Genomic DNA, 19,022 nt, shown 5'->3' on the forward strand with positions numbered 1-19,022 from the left:
AGGTGCAGTTGTGGCTATCATTGCCACTGATAATATCTAAAAGGGGGAAAGTAACTAAAACAGAGGTGTAAACCAGAATATCATCCCTTGCTATCACTTGGAATAAATGATAGGATGTATCATTATTTCCCAAAGTAGATCTGTCCTTGTTAAACATTAAAACTTCCATGGTAGTATGACATAATTAGCAACTGTCAAACCTGGGCTTGCTAAAGTTGTTCTTTGGTGCTGAGGAGTTTGGAGCAGGAAGCAGAAATGTGGAGTGGAGAGATCATGGTAAGGCAGAGAAATAGCAGGCAACTCCATCTCAGGATGTTGAGTGGGTTTTATAGACTTAATATTTCAATTCTCCTATGTAGAGCATGCATATCAAATCATACTAATCAAAGGATTTCTGGAATCACTGCCAAAAATCTAGAAAGGTCAACCGGAATTGCCCTACCAAAGTGGATATGAGAATCGAGTGACAACAAAGCTTAAAAAAAGACCCTTGGAACTCCTGACCTGCTAGCTATGTAAGTTTATTGACTTTCCAATAATATGACCCCAAATTTAATGAAATTTTGTGAATTGACTTTTTTTGCAATATGTTGGCATTTTAAAATACTGTTTCTCCAATGTTTGATATCTAGACAGTGCCCTGAATCATGGCCCCTCTTACCCATCTGTCTTCAGCTACTTGGGGTTGCCCCAGCCCCTCACTTGGGACTCGGTCCCCTAGGAGCTCCCAGATGCAGCAACTAGGGAATAATACCTGTCAGCCCTTAGAACTCTACTCCAGGGCTTGAGTAAGCAAGGATGGTTTCATGGTTGTGTCCTGTGCAATTACACAGACACACCCTCCCCCCGTGCTTGGAAAGACCTCAAACTTTTTTTTTTGGTACCAGAGATCGAACTCGGGTCCTTGCACTTGCAGGGCAGGCGGCGGAACCACTGAGCTAAATCCTCGGCCCTCAAATATGTTTTAATGATCTGCAGTTGTCATCTTGAAATTCTTAAAAAGTTTTTAGAAAGAGATCCCATATTTGTTTCTTCACTATGCGCTGCTAATTATGTAGCCACTCATGACAGCCAACATCAGTTCTGAGTATTCTATTCAGCCTTTATCATTAAAACACCATCATCACTGTATTTCTTTCTTTTTTTTGGTACCGGGGACCTTGTGCTTGCAAGGCAGGCGGCAGAACCACTAAGCTAGATCCCTGTTCCTACCACATTTCTTATGTTCATAAATTAGTGATTGGAAACTTAGAAATCACTCTGATCATCCATTCTTCCATTCATCTGCCCATCCTTCTCTTCCTTTCCCAGCTTTGTGTTGCAGAAGCTCTATTCCAAAAAGAAAAATCTGAGTCTCCCTTCTTCTCCCCATCCACTACTTGTAGGACAGAAACTACCCTATTCACAGCAGGCCATAAATATTGGGCCCATAAATACAGCTTGCTTGTAGGGCAGGGGCTCCATCTGGAGAGAAAAGACAAACCTGAAGACCAGTAATGGGAATGTCTTCCCCACCCATAGTCCTGCCTGTGAAAGGTATCACGACAAGAGTAACAGATTCCTGCCCCCAGAATTTCTGCCAATAGGAAGAGTCCAGCCTCACCCTAAGGAGATTGGCTTTGTTTGGACAGAGTGGGAAAATACAAGCATAAGAGCCCTATAAAAATGCAGATTTTGCTGGTGAGAAATTAAGAGGAGACTGGTATTCCCATGATAGCAGTGGTAACAAATGAGAGCAAAATGATAGATCTGCTTGAAGTTAAAAGAGAGAATCTGCCATCTAAGAAAAGCCCTCTTGATGTTAGGAGCAAGCCTCAAAGACAGGACTCACAGTGCTCCTGTGGGGCAGCATTTAATTGAATCACACTGTTTAACAATTTATGCCCCAGGTCATTATGGAAAACAGTGGAGTAAGCTAATTATCAGTGTAGGCTAACAACTAGGTATGATAGCAATAGTGGCTGACCAGCTAGAAACTTTACAGGGAGATCCAAGGAAGAGAGTAAAAAAGACTGTGAATCAGTGGGTGAGGTCAAGGAGGGAGCTGTCCCTGCCTGCCCAGGGCTGTGCCTCAGAATAACAACATTGTAGGCTAGTGGCATGTGTGCTGGAGAGGGTTGTTTGTATCATTGAAAGCTCTAAAAGGTTTGCCATCACTGTACAGCCTATTCATGGGGGGAGGAATAGCCTTTATTAACATAGTAAAACAGCCAAGTAACTAAACAAGTAAGCAAACAACAACAAACACTGAGAGGATCAGAATCTAGAGTTATCACAGTGCATTATCAAAAATGTCCAATTTTCAACAAAGAATTACAAGACATAATAAAGAAACAGGAAAAGTTAACCCATACACAGGAAAAAAAAGCAGGCAGCAGAAATTGCCTTTGAAAAGGTCCTGATGTAAAATTTAATAAACACATAAATGCAACCATTATAAATATGTTCCAAAAACTAGAAGAAACCATCCTTAAAGAAGTAAAGCTTTCCAAGTGTGGTGGTGCATGCCTGTAATCCTAGCACTTGGGACGCTGAGACAGGAGAATGGCTGCAAATTCAAGGCCAGTTTGGTCTACATAGTGAGTTCAAGACCAGCCTGGGCCACATAGTAAGCTCAAGGCCTGCTGGAACTATATAGCAAGACCCTGGCTCCAAAAAGCCCCGATAAAACCAAAAACCAAAAAACAAAAAATGAAACATGAGGACAGGGTGTCATCAAAGAGAGAATATCAGTAAAAATTATTTTAAAAACAAAACTTACTGGAGCAATTAAACAGTAGATTTAAATTTACAGAGAAACCAATAAACTTGAAGGTATATTGATAGAGATTATGCAATATGAAGAACAAACAAGAACAAGAAAGAAAATGTATAGAATCTCAGAGAAATCTGGGACACCATTCAAAGCACTAATATTCATGTTATGGGAGTGCAACAGGAGAGAAAAGAGATCAATAGACAAATGTTGAAGAAATGTAGGCTGAAACCTTACCAAATTTGATGAAAAACATTAGTTTATGCATATCAAAAATTCTGTGAAATCCAAATAGGATAAATGCAAAGATACACATACAAGGGAACCCTAATAAGATTAACATCTGACTTCTCATTAGGAAAAAAGGAGAAGAGGAGACAGTGGTATGGCACATTTGAAGTGCCAAAAGAAACAAAATACAATGGCCAAGATTAATTTTATATCCAGCAAAATATCTTTCAAAAGTGAGGGCAAAATAAACACATTCCCAGATAAGCAATAAGCAAATACTGAGAGAATTAGTTGCTAGAAAATATTCCTTATGAAAAACACTAAAAGAAGTTCTTCAGACTGACAAGGGACCTTACATATTAATTCAAATTTGCACCAAAAAGTCCTCAAAGGGAACTGATAAAAAGTAAATGTCTACATAGTTACAAGTGGCATGCATCATAAATGTATACTTCTTATCCTATCTTTTATTAACTAATTTAAAAGGCAATATTAGAAAACAAGTATAAAACTGTATTGTTGGACCAACAACATATAGAAATTTAAGATAATTGACAATAACAGCACAAAGGAAGTACTGTAAGTGGAAGCAAACTTGCACTGGAATATAGAAATGACTCCTCATGGTAATTTGAATCCATAGGAAGAAATAAAGGTAACTAGATATGTAAAGAAAAGGTTAATCAAACACACTATTACTATATTTATTTTTTCAACTGTTTTGAAAGGCATAAAATTATATAAATTAATAATTATAACAAGGTATTATTGGGTTTGTAACATACATAGATATCATGTGAAGAACAATATAACAGTACAAAAAACTGAGGAAGAGATAGAGCTCTATAGGAGTAACATTTCTATGTCTCACTGTCATTAAATTAGTATAATTCTGAATTAGATCTGATAAGTTAAGATGTATACAAAAACCCTAGAGCAACCATTAAGAAAATACATTTTAAAATATAGTGAAAATTGTAAAATCATTAAATCAAATGTTGCACTGAAATATTTACTTAACATAAACCATGACAATAAAATGGAAAAGAGCAAAATTACAAGTCATAAAAAACAAAAAGTAAAATTGCACTCATGAATACAATCAATTGATCATTAATATGTAAATTAATTAAACAATCTAATCAAAAGGCAGAGATTTAGATAAAAAACAAGATTCAACTATATGCTATCTATGGAAGATACACTTTAGATTCAATGATATTAATTTTAATTGAAAAGAATGCAAAAGGTATATCATGCAAACATCAATTGTAACAGAGCTGAATTGGCTACACTAATATTAAAATCATTTTAACTAAAAAAATCACTAAACATAAAGAGGAACATTTCATAACTATAAAATATGAATTCATTAGGAAAACATAAGAACTACATATGCATCTAACAAAAGAAAGCAATACCAAAATACATAGAGAATAACATAGAAGTAAGGGAACAAACGGTAAGTATAGTTGAGTTTCAATAACCCACTTTCAATAATGGATAGAACTAGAGAGAAGATAAACTAGAAAATAGAGTATTTGAGTAATATGCACCAACTAGACTTACTAGCTATTTGTAGAACAATTAATTCAACAGGGTTAAGGTATACATTGTTTTTAAGAGCCTATGGCACATTCCCCAGGATATGCAAATTGCTAGTATATGAAATAAGCCTTAATAAATATAAAAGCATTGAAATTATATAACTTTTGCTCTATGAAACAATGTAATGAACTTGGAAAATAATAAAAATATGAAAATTAGGAAATAGGCAAATATATGGAAATTACCACACTCCCAAACAAGGGGACAAATAAGGGATCACAAAGTAAAGTACGAAATACTTTCAGAAGAAATGAAAGCAAAAACATAGCATACCTTAAGGAAGTGCTTAGCAAGAAAATTATAGTTATAAATTTATATATTAAAAAAAGGAAGGCTGGGGGTGTAGCTCTGTGGTAGAGCATTTGTCTGGCATGGGCAAGGCCCTAGGTTCTATCCTCAGCACTGCAAAATTAAAACAAAACAAAACAACACAACCCCCCCCCACACAAAGAAAAACAAAACAAAAAAACCAAGAAGATGGCCTAATTTTCCACTTAAGACACTGAAAAATAAAAATAAAAAAGCAAATTAAAACTAAAACAAGCAGAAGATAGTAAATATTAAAGATGAGAGCAAGATAAATAAAGGGTAGGAAAACAACAGATAATCAATAACCCAAAAGTCGGTTATTTGACAAGGTCAATAAGATCAAAACCTGTAGTGAGGATGACCAAAAAGAAAGTGAAAGAGAGGGTGAGTGGAAACAGAGAGGTGAGAGAAGGAGAGAAGACTTAAATCACCAAAGTCAGGAGTGGAAAAAGGAGAAACCCCTACAAACCCTGGAGAAATAGGATTATTATAAGGAAATACTATGCCACAAATTATAAAACTTCACTGAAATGGGCAAATTGCTAGAAAGATACAAATTGCTAGAATTATTTCAAGAAGAAATAAAAATTCTGAATAGTAAAGAAAAAAAGAAGTAGTTTTTTGTTTTGTTTTGGGCGCAGTACTAGGGATCGAACTCAATACCTTCACACTGAGCTACGATCCCCAGCCCTTGTAGGGAACAGGGGAAGGGGAGGTTACCAGAACCTCTGCAGTTAGTCCTGGTCTCCTGCGAGCCACGGCAGCACACGGCGAATTACAGGAAAGGTAGAAAAATGAGACTGAGAAGAAGCTGAGCTTTGGGTCTGATCAGTGCTGCTCTGGGCGGCAAAGACAAAAGCCCCCAGCTTACCACACCTTTTATTCAGTACCTCGTAACAAAGGACTTGGAGAGAATTCAGTACATCGGGAGAAACAAATGTAACAAATGACTTGCAGAGAGTTCAACAGTTCACACTGGGATAAACAAGGTGTAACAAAAGGCTTGCAGAGAGTTCAGTACATCTCGGGTAAACGAGATGTTAACAGTCCAAGAACAACGAGGAACTGAGCAGATGTTTGTTCTCGCAGGATGTTTCTTGTCCTGGAGAATCACAGCATCACTGGATCACTGAAGTCTCAGTTGTGACCGGAGGCCAAACTGGAGTTATTCTGTAGCTGGGCTATAGGCAAGAGAACGAGGCTAACCAAATGATTTTTCCCTAGAATTATGTAGCATTGCTCCCAACAAGCCCTTTTTATTTTTTATTTTGAGATAGAGTCTCACTAAGTTGCTAAATTACCCAGGCTGGGTTCAAATTTGAGATCCTCCTGCCTCAGCCTTGCAGAGTGCTTGGATTACAGGTGAGTTCCATTGTGCCTGACTAGAATTCATAATTTTAACCCCTTTCCCCTTTCTCCCCACAAAAAGCCTGAGCCCAGGTGACTTCATTGGTGAATTTTACCAAATATTTGAAGAAGACTGAATTCTGATTTCATGTCAATTCTCTACAAATTCTTCTTAAATGTAGAAGAGGAAGGAACATTTCCTAGCCCACTTTAGAAGCCTTTATGCCAAAGCTAGAAGGCCAGTTATTTTGCAGAATTCCTCTCAGTTTTGCTTTGTCCAATGTTTCTTCATGATTAGTTTCTTTGACGAGCTCACAAAAGTGGTGCTGTGTTCATCTCATTCCCTCAGGAGGCACATGATTTCAGTGTATCCATTATTAATGATGTTCATTTTGATTACTTAAGTGGTTGCCACAAGCTTCTTCACCATAATGTTACTCTCCCCACACCTTGTGACTAATAAATATTTTGTATTTGAAAGTATTCAAATATCCTATGCTTCAAGAAAATTTAGATTTATTAATTTATGTTTTGATTAATGGTTTCTTATTTTATTCAATACATTCCATTCCATTCCTATCATTTATTTTGATGCTCAGATTCTTCCAGATTCTATCAGTGGGAGCCTGTGTAGGTTAGCTTTTCTGATCTTTTGATGTGTCTGTGTCATTCTTTGAGCACTTTCTTGCCTTTGGTATAACAAGATGTTGTGATCTGTCTTGTACTTTCCCTACTTTGGTCATAGAATTAGTTATTTCTCAATGAATTCTTAATTCCTTTCCACAGAATATGGAATTTAGGAGCCAATGTATGAAGGCTATATGTACTCATTACTTTTTGGGCTCCATCACTGGACAGTTTGGAAAATGTGTGTGCATGTTTGTGTGTGTGTGCACATACGCGTATACGTCCCCACATTATTCTACTCAGGCTCTGATGTCACACAATGATGCTGTCTCCAAGCCTTCAAGTAAAAAAAAAAGTCTTCCTCAACCTACTCAGACTCGGACAGCCCACGCCAGGGCATTCTTTTACAAGTATGCTTCCTGAATGAAGCCTGCTAACCTCTGCACCCTGCACCCTCCTTACTCCACTCAGCCCCTGACAGCCCTCACAGGACTGCTCATCCTGTGTGTGCATGCCCTCCTCACCTTGCTGGGACTCTGAGTCCTCATGCCAGCCAGTCTCCTCCTTGTGGATTGCCACCTCAACCACTCAGGCACTGACTCTTCCCACCAGGTCAGTATCCTATTGGGGTACTCCCTATTGTGTTGAATCTTTGCATCAAGCTGCTTTTCTATATGGATGGCCTTTTGATCTGACATGAGTCCAGGACAGGCTCTAGTGTGGACACCCTATACTCTGATCATGCTATAGCATCTCATCCTGCCCTGCTCTCTCATCCACCTTTATGGATGTCCTCTTCTTTTTGAATTCTGACTCCCCCAACTAGACAACTTTCACTGCAGAAATACTCTGTTCACCACACTTCACCTCTCACATCTAACTGCAGGGCACTGTAGCTCCACTCCCCCCTCACTAGACCATGGATGCCTATCTCCATCTGTCCCACCTATTGACTGTATGAGGAACTGTTCAGCCAGAGGAATGAGGGAGAAGGGGTGCTTGATTTGAAGTTTGAAGGACAAGTGGGCATTGCTAATCAAAGATAGATGAAGGGTATTTTAGGTAGGGGAATGGTGTACATAAATTATGGGGTATAGAATAATTTCCCAAGTTTATCTTTTTTTTCCTTAAATTCTTTTATTGTTACATTTTAGGTATACAATACATTTACATTTCTCATTGGGAACTTGTACCTTTACATGATGTATCTTGGTTCTTATTTTTTCACCATTCCCTGCCCTCCCTTCACCCCCTCCACCCTTCCCTATTTACAAAGACTTTGTTTCCATTTTTTCCATTTCTCATAATTTTTTCTTTCCTTTTTCTTCTTTCCCCTACCCCTCCCACTTCCCCTACCCCTTTGGACCATTTCTTTGTACTTTGCATTATCAATTATTCATTATAAACATTGGTACATTTTAGATATATAATATAATGACATTCATCATTAGAAATTTGCACCTTTACATAACCTCTCTTGGTTCTTATTTTTCACCCTTCCCCTGCCCTCTGTTCAACCCCTCTATCCCTCCCTATTTACAAAGACTTTATTTCTGTTCTTTCCTTTTCTCATACTTTTTTCCTTTCCCTTCTTTCCTTTCCCCTACTTTTCCCATTTCCCATTCCATTTCACCCCTCTTCTTCCTGTTTCACATTATCTATCTATTATACCTTTTAGTCCTTATTTACACTTTCAGTTTCTCACACTAGAGAAACTATTTGGTATTTACACATGTGTGTCCTATTTATTTCACTTAAGAGTATCACCTCAATGTGCATCCATTTAGCTATAAATGTCTCTAATTTCTCGCTTTTTATGGCTGAGTAGTACTCCATTTTATTAAAAAAACAAATTTTCTTTATCCACTCTCCAGTTGATGGGCATTTGGGCTGCTTCCAAGTTTTAGCTATTACAAATTGTGCTGCTCTGAACATGGGTGCACATATATGACTGTGGTATGATTCTTTTAATTCTTTGGGGAAGATCCCCAGCAGGGGAATAGCTGGGTCAAATGGGACTTCCAGTCCTAGTTCTTTGAGGTATCTCCATACTGATTTCCATAATGGTTGCACCAGTCTACACTCCCACCAGTGGTGGAAGAGGGTTCCTCTTTTCCCCACAGCCCCGCCAGCATTTGTTATTGGTTGATTTCATGATAGCAGCTATTCTTTCTGGAGTGAGGTGGAATCTCAGCCTTGTTTTCATTTGCATCTCTTGAATGACCAGTGATGTTGAACATTTTTTCATATGTTTATTTGCTATTTGTACTTCTTTGCCTGAGAAATGTCTGTACATTTCAGATGCCCGTTTTCAGATTAGGTCTTTAAATTTGGGAGGTCTGATTTTTTTAAGTTCTTTATAGATTCAAGATAGTAGGCCTTTGTCTGAGGAACAGCAGGTGAAGATGTTTTCCCACATTGTGGGTTGTCTCTTCACACTGCTGGTGGTTTCTTTTGCTGTGCAGAAGCTTTTTTTTTTTTTGGTACCGGGGATCGAACTCTGTACCTTGTGCTTGCGAGGCAGGCACCGGAACCACTGAGCTAAATCTCCGGCCCTGAAGCTTTTTAATAAGAAGTGATCCCACTTGTTGATTGTTTGTGCTAGTTCATAAGCAACTGAGGTTTTGTTCATAAAATATTTTCCTACACCAATGTCTCCAAGAGTTCTACCTAAACTCTGTTCCAGCCGATTCAGCATTTCTATTTTAATACTTAGATCCTTAATCCATTTCAATTTTAGTGTAGTGCATGGTAAGAGATATAGGTCTAGTTTTAATCTGTGGCAAGTTGAAACTCAATTTTTCCAGCACCATTTATTAAAGAGGCCACCTTTCCTCCAGTGAGGGTGTTTGGCTCCTTTGCCAAAGATGAGATGACTGAGTGTGTCTGGAGTTGTTTCTGCATCTTCTAATCTGTTCTACTGGTCCTTAGGTATGTTTCTTTGCCAGTACCATGCTGTTTTTATCACAGTAGCTTTGTGGTATAGTTTCAAGTTGGGGGTTGTGATGCCCCCTGCCATGTCTCTGTTACCTAGAATTGCTTTTGCTCTTCTGGGTCTCTTCTTATTCCAAATGAATTTTTGGATTGTTTTCTCAAGGTCCGTGAAGTATGCTGCTGGGATTTCAGTTGAGATTGCCTTGAATCTATATAGCAGTTTTGGAAGTATGGCCATTTTCACTATATTGATACTTCCTATCCAGAAACAGGGGATGTCTTTCCATTTTCTGATATCACGTTCAATGTTTCTTTTCAGAGTGCTATAGTTTTCAGAGAAGAGGTCTTTGATTTCTTTGGTTAGGTTGATTCCTAGATATTTCAGTTTTTTTGGATGCTATTGTGAAAGGAATTGTTTACCCTGTTTCTATCTCAGTGAGTCTGTTGTTCGTGTAGAGGAAAGCTATTGATTGTTGTGTGTTGACCTTGTATCCAGCTACTTTAGTGAATTTGGTTATTAAGTCTAGAAGACTTTTGGTGGAGTTCTTGGGGTCTTCTATATAGAGTATCATGCCATCTGCAAATAAGGACAATTTGACTTGTTCATTTCCTATCTTTATTCCTTTTATTTCTTTCTCTTGTCTAATTGCCGTGGCTAATGTTTCCAAAACTATATTGAACAAGAGTGGTGATAGTGGACATCCTTGTCTTGTTCCTGATTTTAGTGTGAAGGATTTCAGTTTTTGACCATTTAGTATGATACTGGCTGTTGGTTTTTCATAGATGGCTTTTATCAGATTGAGGTAAAGACTATCTATTCCAATTTTTTGTAGGGTTTTTATCATAAATGCGAGTTGGATTTTGTCAAATGCTTTTTCTGAATCTATGAAGATAATCATATAGTTTTTGTCCTAGGCTCTATTGATATAGTGTATTGCACTGATTGATTTGTGTATGTTGAACCATCCCTGCATCTCTGGGATGAATCCCTCTTGGTCAGGGTGTATGATCTTCTTGATGATCTTCTGCATTCTATTTGCCAGTATCGTATTCAGGATTTTTGCACCTATGTTCATTAGTGAGATTGGCCTATAGTTCTCTTTTTCAGTTGGGTCTTCCTCTGCTTTGGGGACCGAGGTGATGCTTGCTTCCAGGAATGAATTTTGGAGTATTGCTTCCCTTTTAATTTCATTGAAGAGTTTAAACAGTAGTGGCAGTAGTTCCTCTTTAAACGTCTTGTAGAATTCAGCAGTGAAGCCATCAGGACCTGGGATTTTCTTAGTTCATAAGTTTTTAATTACATTTTCAATTTCATTGATTGATATTGGGTCATTTAGAATTTGTAGGTCTTCTTCGTTCAACTTTGGTAATTCACATAAATGTAGGAATTTCTTCTGTGTTTTCCATCTTATTGGGACACAGGTTCTCAAAGTAGGTATTGATGATCCTCTGGATTTCTGCTGGGTCTGTTGTAATTTCACCCTTTTCATTCCTAATTGCATGGATTTGGGCCTTTTCTTTCCTTTCTCTGACAAGGTTGGCTAAGGGTTTATAAATTTTGTTTATTCTTTTGAAGAACCAACTCTTGGCTTCATTGATTTTTTGTATTGTTCTCTTAGTCTCCATTGAAATGATTTCTCCTCTGATCTTTATAATCTCGTCCCTTGTATGAGCTTTGGGTTTGTCCTGCTCTTCTTTTTCTAGAAGCTTGAGGGTCAGCCTCAGGTTGTTTAATTGGGCCCTAATATGAGTATTCACTGCTATGAATTTCCCTCTTAAGACTGCTTTCATTGTGTCCCATAGATTCCGATATGTTGTATTGTCATTGTCATTTAATTGAAGGAACTGTCTGATTTCTTCTTTAGTTTCCTATGGGACCCATTGGTTATTTAGAAGTGTGTTGTTCAATTTCCACGTGTTTATGAAATTTTTGTGGTTTCTTTTGCTATGGATCTCCAATTTCATTGCACTATAGTCTGATAATATACAGAGGATAACTTCAGTTCCTTTGGACTTACTTAAATATGTTCTATGACCGGGTATGTGGTCTATTTTTGAGAATGACCCGTGTGCAGCTGAAAAGAATATGTATTCTGATTTTGTGGGGTGGAATACTCTGTAAACATTTGTTAAGTTCATTTGTTCAAGAGTTTGATAGAGTTCTAGTATTTCATTACTTATATTTTGTCTAGTTGATCTATCTATTTGTGACAGTGGGATATTGAGATCCCCCTCTACAATTGTATTAGTGCATATATGACTTTTCATGTCCGTTAGTATTTGTTTTATATAATTGGGCACACTAGTGTTTGGTGCATAGATATTTATTATTGTCATCTCTTCCTGTTGGATTGTTCCCTTTATAAGGATGTAGTGTCCTTCTTTGTCACTCTTAATCAATGTTGGTTTCAAATCTACTTGATCTGCAAAGAGGATAGGTACTCGTGCTTTTTTTTGGATTCCTGTCACATTGAGTATTGTTTACCACCCTTTAACTTTCAGTCTATGAGTTTCATTTTGAATAAGTGTGTTTCTTGTATTCAGCATATTGTTGGATCTTACTTCTTGACCCATTCTGCCAGTCTGTTTCTTTTGATTGATGAATTGAGACCATTAACATTGATGGTTATAACTGATACATATTGAGTTATCATTGTTATGACTTTTTCTTTTTGTTGGATTCTCCCCCTTTACATTTAATTTCTTGTCACGCCTGATGCGTTCATTCTGCTGTGCTTCCTGGGGTTGTGATCCTCATTGTCTGTTCCTAGGATACTGTCTAAAATTTTTTGTAGTGCTGGTTTGGTATTCGTGAAGTTTCTAGGGTGCTTTTTGTCATGAAAGTATCTTATTTCTCCATCAATTTTGAAAGATAGTTTTGCAGGGTACATCAATCTGGGTTGGAGGTTGTTTTCCTTTAGGGCTTAGGATAAGTCAGTCCAAGCTCTTCTTGCCTTGAGGGTTTGTGTTGAGAAGTCTGCTATGATTCTGATGGGCTTTCCTTTGTATGTGATTCATTTCTTTTCTCTAACTGCTTGTTCTTGTTCGGTTTCTGGAATCTTAACAATTATATGCCTATGTGGAGAGGTTTTCCAACTATGAAGTCATAGAAACATTTTATTTTATTTCTTTGTCTTTCTCTGCCAACCGAAGTTTATAATTGTCCTGTATTTCAGCTAATTCTAGTTTTACATTTTCAGAAATTTCTTTCCATTTCAGCTCCATTTTTGCAATTTCATCAGCATATTAACTACATTTAGTTTTCTCATCCTGTAAGAGTTGTTTGCATTTTTCGGTTTTGTCAGCAATTTCTTTGGTCATTTCACAGACTTGACTCTTTGTTAGTATGTCAAAATTTGTCTCTGCTGCAGAAGGTATTGATGGCTTTATATCTAAAGCAGAGGCAGAAGCAGATGATTCTGCATCATTCACTTTCTGTTGATTCCTGATTTTCTTTGTGCAAACACTATTATTATTGGCTGATTGCTCTGTAAGTTTATTTGTTTTGGGAGCCTCTGGCATTCTTTAAATTTTTCTTTGTAATGATCTGTAGCCATCTGAAGACGGAGTTTCAGATCTTCAATTTCTCTTCTAAGTTCATGTTCCAGTGTATCAATCTTTTCCTGATCATTTTTCACAGCAGTTAAAGTTCTGCCAGTGCATCAGCTAACTGCTTTTTGACTTTCTCATTTTCCAAGCACGCACTATGTAACTCTGCCATTGTTTTATCTCTCACATTCACAGCATCATTAAATTCTTTAGCCAGAAAAACAACCTCTTCTCGAGTTGCCTGAACTTGTTCCTCTGCTTTACGAAGTTGCCATTTTAACAAGAATGTATCTTCTTTACTTGAGGTTGTAAGCAGGAAAGCCCTTTGCATGTCTTCCTTCTCAGCCAAGCACAACTGAAGTCTCCCAATCTTTTCTTTGAAATGAACAATCATGCTTTCTTTGTTTCCATCTAAATTTTTTAAAGTCTGTACCTCTGACACAAGTTTAGTATTTTCTATTTCTATATTCTTCAAATGTACCTTATACAGTTCCTTCTCATCCTTTTTGGTCTTCAACTGACACTCAAGTTGTTCTCTTTCATATTCTGCCTTTCTGAGTTTGTTCTTTAAACTGTCTAATGCAGTTTCTTTTTCAATTGCTTTATGAGTCACTGACACAATATTTTCCTCAAGCTGGAGAGCTTTAGATGTAGCCTCACTGTATCGCTTCTTAAACTCTTCATTTTCCATTTTTAAATTTTGTGCTACTTCAGTGAGTCTCTTTTGCTCTGTCTGCAGGTGTTCACATCTTTCTTTCTCATGGTTAAGTTCTCTTTCCATTCTTCCAAATTGTTCTCAAAGTTGTGCTGTTTCTTTTTCCAGAACAGAAATTACCTTTAACAATTCTTCTTTTTCTTTCATAGTTTTCTCAATTTTCAACTCAAGAAGACCAGCTTTTGTGGTCACCACCAAGATGTCAGAACTTCCCTCATCTTCCATAGTAAGCAACTCTTCAACTGAAGAAGCTCAAAACTGTAAAGGTGTACTTGCTCCATGAATTTCACCCTTATGTGTAACATAACAAAATTGATAAAATTCTCTGTCATCATTTGGAAGGTAATATCCTTGAAATGCTAATACATAATTGACTCTTGATCCTTCTACATAATGTTCAGGCATAGGGGACCATAAAAATGTATAATAATCAGGAGCGGTACTCCATCCAACCTTGAATATACCAACCCAGTCTTTTGCATGTGGATGGATATATGGAGTTAAAGTATAATGACATTCCAGATGTGCATTAGGAAGATAACTCTTGGCCACATTTTGAAATATGGCATGGGTAAAATTGGAAGTCTGCAGTGGGATTTCTTGAAAGGATGTCATTATGTATCAGCGAGGAGTAAAGGGTGTCCCAGGGGGATCTAGGTCAATATCTTGCCACTACCTGGATCTTAAATGTCTTCTAAGTTAATTCACCTCTGACCAGTAATCTCAGTGGAAGACCTCCAAAATGATATAGGGGGAAGAGATGAAACTCCCAAAGCTGCTAGGTATCCGAAACTTGAGTTTGTGTTCTCTAAAATCAAAGAATGAGTTCTAGGAAAAAGGGAGGTTAAGAGTAGGAAAAATTTATTGGCAGAAAGAGACCTTCTGCCTAAGAGAGACAGAAGGGGGACCAGAAAGTGGGTTGCCCCATCCATTAGATTTTGAAGGAAAATAAAGAAGGAAAAGAAAAGAAACGATGTGACTATTCTTATTTTTCTTATATAACAATACAAATTGGACAATTAAATCATTTATATTACCTGGGAATAATGAGGACTATTGATTTCATATGTTTATCATACTTTGAGGTACTATCACACTGATATAAGATCTAGACCACTGGTATCCCTTTTAACCCATAAGTGCATGTTTAGTTCTTTTTCTGTGTGTATTGTGATACTGGGGATTGAATCCAGGGCTTTCTCACTGAGCTATACCCTCAGCCTTTTAATTTTTTTTTCGAAGTAGTTACCCAGGCTGGATTCAAATCTGTGATCTTCTTGCCTCAGCCTCCCAGAGTGCTGGGATTACAGGCATGCACCACCATGCTTGGCTATGTTTAGTTCTTGAGAGTTATCAAAGGAATCATCTTATCAGAAATCTCCTTCTTACCAGAATATCAAATCCTCTGAAATCTTCACCTTTAGCTCTTTTCCTCAAAAGAAAGTTCTCATTAAAGAGATATATTTTTATTGAGTTAACACATTCTGTTCTCTGTCAGGAGTAACTCAAAGTGCTCAGTGTACTAAGAGGCATTGATTCATCAGATAAATAATCTAGTATCACATATTGTCATTCAGCAAACAGAAGTATCATAGAAGAATAAAGCCCATGTCAGCAAAAAGTTTTTAGAATCAAATACACACATATCAGAGCTGAAAGACTCTTTAGTAGTTGTATTCCTGTACAATTCTTGTCTATTATACACAGGAAAACTGAGGCTCTAAAATTGGAAACAATCAGTCCAAGTTCCTCTAATCAGTAAAAGTACCAGAACTAGACCCTAGTCTCTGGAGTCCTACTCCTGTGTGTGTGTGTGTGTGTGTGTGTGTGTGTGTGTGTGTGTGTGTGTTGTACTCCAGGGCTTTTGCACTGAGCTACAAACACCCCCAGCCATTTTTATTTCTTATTTTCAGATAAGTCTCACTAAATTGCTTGGGCTTGAATTTGTGATCCTCTTGCCTCAGCTCTCCAGAGTGTTGGGATTATAGGCTCACACCACCATGTGTGGCTTCCTTCTTTTTTAATACTACTTTATACTATTTTATTTATTCCAAGGGGATACAGAAAGTCTGAATAACTGAGGCACAACTGAATTGTGGTTGGTATTCTGGGCAGCTAGGAATTAGTGTGAGGACATTGAATATCTGAGGATTATAGATGGATTTGGGGAAGGGCATAAAAGTGAGAAATGGGAGTTTGTGTAAATGACAAATCAAGCCTCAGTCTTTGGTAATTCCATGTGTCACAGGATTATATAAAAACATGTTCAGCTGGCTCTTTGAAAACCTGACGAAAGCCCAGTGTGGTGGCATAGGCCTGTAGTCCCAGCACTGGGGAGGTTGAGATAGGAGGACCCCTGAGAGTTTGAGGCCAGCCTAGGCTACATACTGAGTTCAACTACATGCTGAAACACTGTCTCAAAAAAAAATCAAAATCTAATAAAGGAAAAGGATACATTTTTTTTCTTCCTGGGATGTGGCCTTAATAAAAGTGAGTTTTCCCCATGATTTCATTTTTCAATTATGAAACCCCCTTTGATTGAGATAACAAAGATTCTGGGTCAATCTATTCACTAAAGCAGTTGTTGCCTGTATGCTAGGGATACTAGTAAAATGCAACTGATGATTGGAATTTGGTTAAATCTGCCATAAGTGTTCAGGGCCCATAAACTACCTCAGCCTACTCCATATGTTGCTAAAGAACCCCACGTCAAAGTGATGGCTGTGGCTTTTTGTCCTTTTCATAATATGTCTGAAGCATGCTGCTAGTTGTTTCTCAAGAAACCTGCGTGATATGTAAAATTAGCTGGGTGCAATGGCGCATACCTCTCATCCCACTTAGGAGACCAAGGCAAGAGGATCACAAGTATGAGTCAAGCCTGGATAACTTACTGAGATCCTGTCTCAAGATAATAAAAAAATGGTTGGGGATGTAGTTCAGTGGTGGACTGCTTGCCTAACATGAGTGTTGATGTTATCAACATTATACAATGATGATAAGATTGATAGTGAGACTGGGCATGGCAGTGCATGCCTGTAATTCCAGCACTCAGGAGGCTAAGGCAGGAGGATCCTGTGAGTTCAACGTCAGCCTGTGCTACATAGTGAGCTCAAAGCTAGCCTGGACTATGTAGCAAGACCCTGTCTCAAAACAAAGAAACCAACAAACAAAAGACTGATAGTGAATCCCCAAAACAAATGAAGCCAGAAATGGTCACATTTTACAACAAAACAAAAGGCGAAGTAGATGCTGTTGAGTTATACAGCAGCTATGATGTCACTTGAAACACAGTCTTGGCCAGTGGTTGTGTTCTACCCAATCCTAAACATGTCAGGCATAAATAGTTTCATAGTTTACAAAGAAAATAACAAGCACAAAATATCATGGAGAAATTTTCTTAGAGGATTGAGACTGGAATTGATAAATGATCAATTATAGCAGAGGAAGAACAGCATGTATCTGCCCAAAGAACTCCTCAAAAGAATTCTGGAGCAAACCGGTGAACAGACAGGTGAGACATCACAAGAGCCTCCTAAGGAAACAGGAAGACCAGAAAAATGTGAAGTGTGTCCTAGCAAAGGAGATAGGAAAACAGAACACATGTGCTGTCAGTGTAAGTGACACCTGTGTATGGAACACACTATTCTTGTGTGTGAAGACTGTGTTAGTCAGCTTTTTGCCACTGTGACCAAAATACCTGAGATAAACAACTTAAGCAAGAAAGATTTATTTTTGTTCATGGTTTTATTGGTTTTAGTTGATGAGCCACAGGTTGTGTTACTTTGGGCCTGTGATAAGGCAGAATATCCTGGCAGGAGGGCATGGTGGAATAAACCTGCTTATTTTATGGTGGCCAAGAAGCAGAGAAGGTCAAAGAGCCAGAGAGGAAAGGGTTAGGAACAAGATATAGTCCCCAAGGTCATGCCCCCATGCCCCACTCCTTTCAAGCGGACCCTGCCTTCTACGTTTCCATCACCTGCCAATAATGCCAGCAAATTATGGTTCCATCAATGATTAATCCACGGATAAAGTTAGAGACCTCGTGTTCCATCTCAGAACACAAGAGGCTTGGGGGAGGCTACATTTTAAACCTAAATCATAATAAAATGTTTTGAAACAGTTGCAGGTTCACAAAAAGTTGTATCCAGAAAGAGGTCCCATGTACCTTTCATCCACTCCTTTCTAATAGTAACACCCTGCATAACCAGAGGATAATATTCAAACCAGAATAATGGTATAATCCACATAGCTTATTAAGATTTCACTTGTTTTATGTGTACTTCCATGTGTAAATGTTTGTGTAGTTGTATGTAATTTTATTACATCATCAAAACATATAGAATTGCTCTATCACATAAGTATCCATTGTGATACCCATTTATAGCCAACTCACTTGCTCCCCCTAAAGTGCTTATCACCTAGAAAACCATTAATCTGTCCTTTACCTTCATAATTTTGTCATTTTGAGAATGTCATATAAATGGACTCATATAGCACATAACCTTTTTTTTTTTTTTTTGGTACCTGGGATCAAACTAGGGTCCTTGCACTTGCGCAGCAGGCGGCGAAACCACTGAGCTAAATCCCCGGCCCAACACATAAACTTTTGAGATTGGCTTTTTTCACTCAGAGGATTTCCCAAGATCCCGCTAAACTGTCCATGTTGACAGTTTGTTCCTCTTCATTGCTGAGTAGAATTCCATAGTACATCACCTAGTTGTTTTACACACTCTCCCACTGAAGGACATTTGGGCTGATTCCAGTTTTTAGCTGTAATAAACAAAATTGCTATGAATATTCATGTACAGTCATCTCTCCTTTTCTATGGTTTTACTTTCCATGGTCTTCAGTGATCCTTGGTCACCAAGAGAGATGAGTATAGTACAATGAAAGAGAGAGAGAGAGAACATTCATAAAAATTTTATCATAGTATATTGTTATTAGTTT

At 37.8% G+C, this 19,022-nt stretch overlaps 1 pseudogene; it reads right to left on the reverse strand.

Moving 5' to 3' along the window:
* Positions 1 to 12,833: 12,833 nt before the first annotated feature.
* Positions 12,834 to 14,690, reverse strand: LOC101697652 (tax1-binding protein 1 homolog pseudogene; annotated as a pseudogene).
* Positions 14,691 to 19,022: the final 4,332 nt, after the last annotated feature.

The sequence above is a fragment of the Heterocephalus glaber genome, unplaced genomic scaffold, assembly GCF_053883595.1.
Source record: "Heterocephalus glaber isolate CG9 unplaced genomic scaffold, H.glaber_assembly_v1.0 deba00001732, whole genome shotgun sequence".
NCBI classification, from domain to species: Eukaryota; Metazoa; Chordata; class Mammalia; order Rodentia; family Bathyergidae; genus Heterocephalus; species Heterocephalus glaber.